The sequence below is a fragment of the Littorina saxatilis genome, linkage group LG11 (assembly GCF_037325665.1).
Source record: "Littorina saxatilis isolate snail1 linkage group LG11, US_GU_Lsax_2.0, whole genome shotgun sequence".
In the NCBI taxonomy this organism is placed as follows: Eukaryota; Metazoa; Mollusca; class Gastropoda; order Littorinimorpha; family Littorinidae; genus Littorina; species Littorina saxatilis.
The window spans coordinates 35,604,452-35,614,451 of NC_090255.1; the positions used below are offsets into that span (position 1 = coordinate 35,604,452).

The following is a 10,000-nucleotide window of genomic DNA, read 5'->3' on the forward strand; positions in this document are numbered from 1 at the left end:
GTACTACACTTACGTTTGTGTGACAACAAGCCCGGCTGAAAACGGGGGAACAACGAGCCCGGCTGAAATAAGGCGGAACACAGTCCCCGGTGTGAAGTATTGGATTTACTCCAGCTAAACGGGGTTTCTTTTTATACTCCTTGCCGAGTTACCTGCTGTCACCTTGCTGAGTCACCTGCTGTTTTGAGTGCTTCCTGCTAGTAACCATGGTATCGTCAAATCCAACAAAGTTGTGGTGCGTAAGAGGCACGTAGTGCTGGTTCTCAAAGCATACCCAGTTCTATTCTACCCATGTGAAGATAACTACTGATTTATTATCTGTTCCAAAAACAAAAGCAACAATATTGACATATTGCGAAGGAACTGTAACCTGCTATTAAATAAATAATGATGCAATTTTGAACAATCGAAAATCACATGCACCCATTACCGAAAAAAACCCACCCAATAATGAACTAGAATAACTAAATAAACAAAAACAAAATAAACCATGACTGTGCAGAATACATACAACAAAAACCCCACGACTACTACTTCTGCTACAACTACCCTTTCTACAACTAAGGTATTTCTGCACTTTTACTACCATAACCATTCTGATAATCATCGGTCCATGTCGTATCGCCGGCATGTCTCTCTGACATGGTGCATAATTACTGCGCGGAATCTATCAAAACAAGAATACAGAGTTATCTCCCATGTTTTTCGCTAATGTTTCTGAAAATAGACGAACTGAGACGAAAGTGATTGCAGATTGGCCGACTTCGACAGTGATCTCCGTTCTGTTCTTCACAGTTATGATAAAGACATCGTTCTAAGGTTAAAACAAGTCGAAATGTTGAGACTGCTGTGGGAAGGAGACCGTGATATTGTTGCATCACTCCCAACTGGTTACGGAAAAAGTGTCGTCTGCTTCGTAGCCGAAGTTGATTATCATGTGACACTTTTGCCATATTTAGAGTTGTTTGCACAGTAAATACACCCGCGAAAGATAGCTCGCTTGAAACTGTCTTACATATCAATTCCTTTGTAATGTAAAAATTAGACAACACCATGAAAAATCATTATCGACGATCACGAATCTGCTTATATCAATAACACATTACGAAAAGCTCTAAATATGTAAAAAAAAAAAAAATCGATTTCCTCTCCAGAGAAGGAAAACAAAGGCATCCTGTCAGGGATAAATGAGACCCGAAGGGAAGTAACTCATTTTACCTGAGTTCAGGATGTACCATAACTACAACAAACAAATTAAAAAAGTCCCCCCCCCCCCCAAAAACAAATAAATTAATAAACACGCACAAACACACTCCGGAAATAATCAGGATATCTCAGTCTGATTTAAGAGCGAGTTTGATTGGATGGCCGTGAACAGTGAGCTTTGTCCTGCTTTTTATCCTCTATAAATAACAGATTTGAAAACAAGAAAATTAGTTGTTGTCAACTAACTTCCTTCAGTCCCTTTTTGTTTTCCCCCTTAGTCTTGTCCGTCTTATTAACATGTACATCTTTCTCGCCTTAATTTTAGAAAGAAGGGAAACTCCAGCCAACTTTAACTAATCCGCATCCATTTGTTAAGCTTTATAGTCTGTGCTCACAGAGTTATTTTTTTTCACGACTGAATGACACCTTCTGTCGAAATACAAAAACAGTTTTAAAAAAGTCGCACCGTTCCACATGAGTGATCACAGGCTTCAAGATGTCACGGTCTGTGTTGGTTTCTCAACACAGCCCTACCTCCGCAATTCGCATTAATTTTATTTCTATTGTCGTGTATCTAAAATGACGAATGGCTGAAAATTGCTCTCTGCCCTACATAGTGTAATGCATTAACAGTAAACTGCAAACTAACATGGCATTGTAGTTGATGAGTTTAAAATAACGTTGACAGAATCTAATAACCACTTATGCGTGTGTACGTGTATGTTTGTGTGTGAGTGTGTGTGTGTGTGTGTGTGTGTGTGTGTGTGTGTGTGTGTGTGCGCGCGCGCGCTAGTGTGTGTGTGTGTGTGTGTGTGTGTCTGTGTGTGTGTGTGTACAGCGATTCCTAGAAAACTACCCGACAGATGTTTATGAAACTTTGCCTGTTTGGTTTAAACAAGTTTATTCAGTAAATTTAATTGGAATATTGCCGCATACATGAAATAAGGAACATGGAGCACAACAAGCTAGGCTTATGAGCGCTCTTAAAAGCAAATGAAATTTGGCGGACGATTTTAATATAACAAGTTTGAAATAATGTCAAAATAATAATGGTGAATTATGGTAGACAAACATGTCTTTGCCTGTTTGGACATTTTGTGTTGATTTAAATTGTGATTAAGATCGAATGTGCACTATCGGATTTAAAAATGATTGTATTCTAGATCATCTTCTAAACAAATATTTTGTACATGTCGTGTTTGTATTGAAGACAAGCTCAAAATCAAGAAAATCCGCTTTGTGCAAAGGGTGTCGGATACAATTGTATGCTAAACTGATGACAAAGGAATTAATGAATTCATATGAAGGTCACGTCAAACTGTAACTCATTTTACGTACGTCAGCCTCGAGTCTCAGATCAAGCCACCACACATCTTAGTTTCTCGCTGAGCCAACAAGAACACGGGACTCTGACGGATCGAGCAGTCCCGCAATCAGAGGGGGAACTCCGAAGTGTCGTCTGCTGTTTTCATTCCAAAACACTTCCTGCTCGAGCGGGGGTTGGTCCTCTCCAATCTTACCTGTATTTTTACCTGGCACGCGTTACACTCAATGAAGCGGAGAGGGAGAGACGAAGAGGTGTGCCCGACCAGCCCGCGAAAAACATCGCACAGTGACTTGACAGCCTCGAGGAAAACTGTCGTCTGCTTCTTGACGTCTGCTTTTCACGTTTGTCTCAGTTCTCGACAGCGGTGTGTGTTTTGAAACTTTTCCCGGATTTAACGTCGATGACTACCGTTACTTCTTTGTCTTTGATAGCAGTGGATCATCTCTGAGCTAGAAAGAGGTGCTTTTCACTGAAGTGCAGTGGACGTGTTAGAATATTTATGTGTCGATGTGTGGGCGCTGTGTTTGAAGAGTCATAACTTTATTTGTGCGCATGCCGGCTGTTTTTGAACGGTAAGAATTTTTGCTTGTGTAGGCCTACGCTTGCCTGTTTTCAAAGATTAGTTGTGCTGACTAACTCAAACTGTACCAGAAACTGAACGTACTGTTCTGCTATTGTCCTGCATTAAACTATCAATCAATCAATCAATCAATGAGGCTTATATCGCGCATATTCCGTGGGTACAGTTCCAGGCGCTCTGTAGTGATGCCGTGTGAGATGAAATTTTATACGGCCAGTAATTGCAGCCATTACGGCGCATATTTACCTGTCACGGCCTATTATTCCAAGTCACACGGGTATAGGCAGACAATTATTAACTGTGCCTAAGCAATTTCTGCCAGGAAAGACCCTTTTGTCAATCGTGGGATCTTTAACGTGCACACCCAATGTAGTGTACACGGGGGGGGGGGGGGGGGGGGGGGGGGGGGGGAGTTCGGACACCGAAGAGAGTCTGCACACAAATTTGACTCTGAAATAAATTTCCGCCGAACCTGGGATCGAACTCACGCTGACAGCGTCCAACTGAATACAAATCCAGCGCGCTACCAACTGAGCTATATCCCCGCCCAAAGATTAGTTGTGCTGACTAACTCAAACTGTACCAGAAACTGAACGTACTGTTCTGCTTTCTTTCTTTCTTTCTTTATTTGGTGTTTAACGTCGTTTTCAACCGTTTAAGGTTATATCGCGACGGGGAAAGGGGGGGGGGGGAGTGGGATAGAGCCACTTGTTAATTGTTTCTTGTTTCACAAAAGCACTAATCAAAAAATTGCTCCCGGGGCTTGCAACGTAGTACAATATATGACCTTACTGGGAGAATGCAAGTTTCCAGTACAAAGGACGTAACATTTCTTACATACTGCTTGACTAACTGTTCTGCTATTGTCCTGCATTAAACTATAAGGCAATCAATACAGTGCAAGTTGTGTGCTCTGAATGTTCGGAGAAGAAAACACTCGAAACGTATGCAATGCATTTCATTTGAATAACCCGTCTCAGTGTTTTCTTACGTTAGAGCCACGAACAGTAGACTTGTGGGGCGCTAGAGCTCAAATGAAACATTTTCCCAAAGAGATTAACACATTTACAACTGTAAAAAGAAGCACGAGTTAAAGCTTGAAAATACGACATGTGATGTTTGGTAAATCATACAGTTCATGTACTTCGTTTTTGAGCGGTGTCTGAACTCACACTCGGAGATATTGTGCACAAAAGTTGCACATGTATACACATTCACAAACGTAAGAAACAAAAGTGTATAACTCTAAACTTGAATTCGAGAATTAATGTTGATGAATCATTCCATACTGTCTTAGCTACAATATAAATACATAGGAGCTAGGCTCTAAAACACGAGATCTAATATTTGATGAATCATTGTATAGTGTATCAGCTAAGCCGGCTATGGTTACACACTTATGCAGATGACAACCACATCTCACTTCAGAGAAAACACATGATAGGCTAAGTCGGCTACTGTTACTGAAAACATATTACACAGTTTGTGGTCACCTGACTCCAGAGATAATGAATTTGGAAGCTGTTACCAATGTTTATGTGATTTTAATTCGTGCAGGACGATCACATTTGTGATGCAACCAACGGACATTTCTATCCAGTGAAAACGAATTTAAAAGCTGTTGCCATTGTTTATGTGTGCAGGACAATTACCGTTGTGAACAGTTGCGTGATGTAGTTGTATGTAAAGATACAAAAAAACGACACATGGTTATGATGACACACGACAACACAGAACAGAAGCGATGTGATGCATGGTTGCAGAGATACCATTTGTAACTGCTTGAGAATGATACTTGTGGAGATAGTTGTATGCAAGGATACAAACAACAATAACAACCAACAGATAAGTGCATGGTTGCAGAGATACCATTTGTAACTGCTTGAGGATTATAATTGTGGAGATAATTGTATGAAGGATACAAAACCCAATAACAACCAACAGATAAGTGCATGGTTGCAGAGATACCATTTGTAACTGCTTGAGGATTATAATTGTGGAGATAATTATATGTAAGGATACAAAAACCAATCACAACCAACAGATAAGTGCATGGTTGCAGAGATACCATTTGTAACTGCTTGAGGATTATAATTGTGGAGATAATTATATGTAAGGATACAAAAACCAATAACAACCAACAGATAAGTGCATGGTTGCAGAGATACCATTTGTAACTGCTTGAGGATTATAATTGTGGAGATAATTGTATGAAGGATACAAAAACCAGAGATGGTTGCAGAGATACCATTTGTAACCGCTTGAGGATTATAATTGTGGAGATAATTATATGTAAGGATACAAAAACCAGAGATGGTTGCAGAGATACCATTTGTAACCGCTTGAGGATTATAATTGTGGAGATAATTGTATGAAGGATACAAAAACCAATAACAACCAACAGATAAGTGCATGGTTGCAGAGATACCATATGTAACTGCTGGAGGATTATAATTGTGGAGATAATTATATGTAAGGATACAAAAACCAATCACAACCAACAGATAAGTGCATGGTTGCAGAGATACCATTTGTAACTGCTTGAGGATTATAATTGTGGAGATAATTGTATGAAGGATACAAAAACCAATAACAACCAACAGATAAGTGCATGGTTGCAGAGATACCATTTGTAACTGCTTGAGGATTATAATTGTGGAGATAATTATATGTAAGGATACAAAAACCAATAACAACCAACAGATAAGTGCATGGTTGCAGAGATACCATTTGTAACTGCTGGAGGATTATAATTGTGGAGATAATTGTATGAAGGATACAAAAACCAGAGATGGTTGCAGAGATACCATTTGTAACCGCTTGAGGATTATAATTGTGGAGATAATTATATGTAAGGATACAAAAACCAATCACAACCAACAGATAAGTGCAGAGACACACCGTGGACAACACACAATGAAAGAGATACAGTTATGTAAGATCGCAAGGACATACCAACATCATGCGCTTAGAGCCAAATATTTTTGTTTTTTGTAAGGGATAGGCGCAATATAAATACACTTTATTATTATTATTATTAGTGTTACCAAATATACGACCATTTGGACTTGCCCCTGTCCAAGGATTGTTATTGTGAATAGCTGCGTTATATAATTGAATGCAAAGATACAAACAAGAACAACCACCACCTACGTAAGTGCAGAGACACGCGACAAAACACAACAAAAGAGGTAACAATGTATAATCGCAGAGATATACCATCAGTGTTACCAAATGTGCGACCATTGGGACTTGCCCTTATCATCGTGAACAGCTGCGTGATATAATCTATGCAAGGAAACAACAACAACAAAACACCCAACAACAACAACTAACACATATGTGCAGAAACAATATGTATGCGCAACAAAGAGATTTGGTCAGTGCATGAATGCGGATCATCGGTGTTAACAGATTTATGGACAATGTGACGTGCCTTTTACAGGTGGATTAGCTTATCACTGTGAACAGCTGCGCGATATACATTGAAATTGTATGTAACAACAAAAGAGACAAGAAAATATAGGCGCAGCGACACTTGAAAATACTGCGGCGATACTTTCAGTGTTAGATGGTTTATGACCAAAAGGAGGAACCCCTACAGGAGCTAACTGTATACAAGGATACACAAAAACCGAAACTTAAGTGCAGGGGACACACGGCAACACAACAGAAGAGAAACGACGCATGATTGTAGCGATACCATCAGTGTTACGTGAGTTATAACCAAAAGGACGTACCCACACGTCAGATAATTGTATGTGAGGATACAACAACAACAAAAACAATTAAAAAAAACCTGAAACTTAAGTGTAAGGGAAACACACGACAACACAAAAGAAGAGATACGACGCATGACTGCAGCAATACCATCAGTGTCAGATTTTTCTCGAGTGGGACGTGCCCCTGCGTGAGGATTACCTTTATAAACGCCGCCTTTCTCCATTTTCACAGGTATGCATTTTTTTCTCATTTGGTTATCCTGCATTTCAAGCCGCAAAGGAAAACACAAACACACTCTGTCTTTCTACTTCCTGGACAACTGCTTGAATACTGTTTGCATAACTGTTACCCCCCCCTCTCTCTCTCTCTCTCTCTCTCTCTCTCTCTCTCTCTCTCTCTCTCTCTCTCTCTCTCTCTCTCTCTCTCTCTCTCTCTCTCTCTCTCTCTCTCTCTCTCTCTCTCTTTTACAGGATTGCACTTTTTTCCATTCTGTTATTTCATGCAAACACAAACACAAACACTTTCTCAACTTCCTTGTTTGCTGATTGAATTTCGGGTTGTGAAACTGCGAAATTTTTCTGCCAGCCCCCTAACCCCTTCTTTTTACGGGTATCCACTTGTTCCCGTCGTTCTCTCTCTTGTCATGCAAACACACACTCTCTCTTCTTCGCGAATAACTGATGATCGAATACGGGTTGTAAAACCCCCGTACACCCCCCCCCTCGCACCCGCACCGCAGCCCATTGCCACCGCCTACCGCCCCTAAATCTCCCCCCTTTATTATTTGTTTTAAAATTTAGTTTTAGTTTTAAAAGATATGCACTTAAATAAAAAATTGCTGCATTCCATGCATACACGGAAACTCTCTTTGGATAACAGCTCGAATACCGTTAGCAAAACTGCTAATGTCCCACACCCTACACCTCACCCCCTACTGTAACCTCTCCGCCCCCCTCTACACACACTTACTCGCTCTCCTACCTCCACCGTTCCTCAGCTTATTCTGCCGTCTCCGCCCAAATCTCTTGAACATTCCACGTAAACAAGCTGTAGTTGTTCCTCCTTTGGAACGAGGTGACATGCCGATTCAAGTTTAGATTTAATCCGTTCGTGACTACGGACAAGTTCTGTTGGGTTTCAAAAGCCCCCTTTCCCTTCTGTTACCTGCATAACCGCCACACGCCCCCCCTCTAACTCTACCTTTTGTAAGTTTTGCCTTGACATACTTCACTTTCATTTCAATACAGTGAAGCCCCCCCCCCCCCCCCACCATTTTAAGACCTCCAAAAATCTGAGCAGATCAGGTCTTACCAAGGAGGGAGTCTTAAAACGGACGAAAATATACAAAGGTTATGAACAAAACATGGGAGATAACAAGGTTTTCAAAAGGGGACAGTCTAAAATTGGCCCAGGGTCTTACAAGAGGGGTTCCACTGTGTTGACCTGTTGAATTCTCTGAGTGCCTTCGACTTTAACTCTTTCTTGCTTGTGCGTGTGTAGAATCAGAGGGAAAACATCAACTACAAAAACATGGGAACACTATCTGGGTTATAAATTCTCTCTCTGTTTACCTGCATAGGGCAGTTTTTATTTTATTTTTTAAGCTGATGAAAGCAGTACGCATGGATTCTTTTTTGTATAGTTTGCGTGTGACCGAGAAGAGACAACATAATGAATGACCTGTAGGGGACAAGGGAGGTGGGGGTGGGGGTGGGGGTGGGGAGGGGGTGGCGAGGTAGTGGATAAAGAGAAGAACGAGAGAGCATTAGGTGATACAGTTGAACCTGACATTGCTATCACCTCTCCAAAACGACCACCTGCCCACAACGACCACTTGCCCACAACGACCACTTGCCCACAACGACCACCTGCCCACAACGACCACTTGCCCACAACGACCACCTGCCCACAACGACCACTTGCCCACAACGACCACTTGCCCACAACGACCACTTTCCCACAACGACCACCTGCCCACAACGACCACTTGCCCACAACGACCACCTACCCACAATGACCACCTGCCAACAACGACCACCTACCCACAACGACCACCTGCGAACAACGACCACCTACCCACAACGACCACCTGCCAACAACGACCACTACCCACAACGACCACTTGCCAACAACGACAACCTGCCCACAACGACAACTTGCCCACAACGACCACCTGCCCACAACGACCACCTGCCCACAACAACCAGCCGGAAGGATCCCAGACGATATTTTCATTAAGATCAATCATAAATACACCTTACATCACGTGCCATAATTCCTAAGTTATCTTTAGGCCCAAAAAAAATAGGTCTGTTTACGGTAACATAGGCCAAAAAAATAGGGTCGGTAGGTCGGGATTTTTATTTTTTTTTCTCCAAAAAACCATATTTTTACGTTATTTTTTTAAATTTTTTTTTCCCCCAAATGCCAAAAAAAAGTCAAGGGTCGCGCGAAAAAAATAGGGTCGGTCGGGTTACCGTAAACAGACCTATTTTTTGGGGGGCCTTACCATCCCGATGAAGTCGGCGACTCTCAGAATAGATTTGATACAGAATTGACCAACACTGGTTGCTGTAGTGTTTTCTTTTTTTGTTTAGATTTTTTTTCTGTATAACTCACCCTTACATTGCGACCACCTGTCTACAAGGACCAGATTTGGTCGGTCCCTTGAGGGGTCGTTTTACACAGGTTCGTCTGTAGATGGACTTGTGATAGTTGATATAATGTCTTGAGAGATAGGGGGTCCGAGAAAGGCGTCTCCGGGTATGTAAGGGATGAGAGGATAAAGGAGATAATGAAGAATTTGAAAGACTCGGGTTATGGATGGACTTGTGATAAACCACATGATGTCTTGAGATGTCAGGGAACTGAGGCAGGATTCTGTTTCGTGTGTGTGTGTGTGTGTGTGTGTGTGTGTGTGCCGTGTGTGTGTGTGTGTGTGTGTGTGTGTGTGTGTGTGTGTGTATATGTGTGTGTGCCGTGTGTGTGTATGTGTGTGTGTGTGTGTGTGTGTGTTTGTGTGTGTGTGCCGTGTGTGTGTGTATGTGTGTGTGTGTTTAACGTTTGTGTGTGTGTGTGTGTTTACTGTTTGTTGTGTGTGTGTGTTTGGTTGCTTGTTTGCTTGTTGTGGGTGTGTGTGTGTGTGTGTGTGTGTGTGTGTGTGT

At 41.6% G+C, this 10,000-nt stretch overlaps 1 protein-coding gene across 1 annotated transcript in view; it reads left to right on the forward strand.

Annotated features, from left to right (window-relative positions):
* Positions 1–2,756: 2,756 nt before the first annotated feature.
* LOC138980344 (uncharacterized) overlaps positions 2,757–10,000 on the forward strand; it is a 30,824-nt gene continuing 23,580 nt past the window's right edge. The window contains exons 1-2 of the mRNA XM_070353211.1: positions 2,757–3,105; positions 4,757–7,067. The gene's annotated coding sequence lies outside the window, so the exon portion shown is untranslated. The remainder of the gene's footprint in view (positions 3,106–4,756; positions 7,068–10,000) is intronic.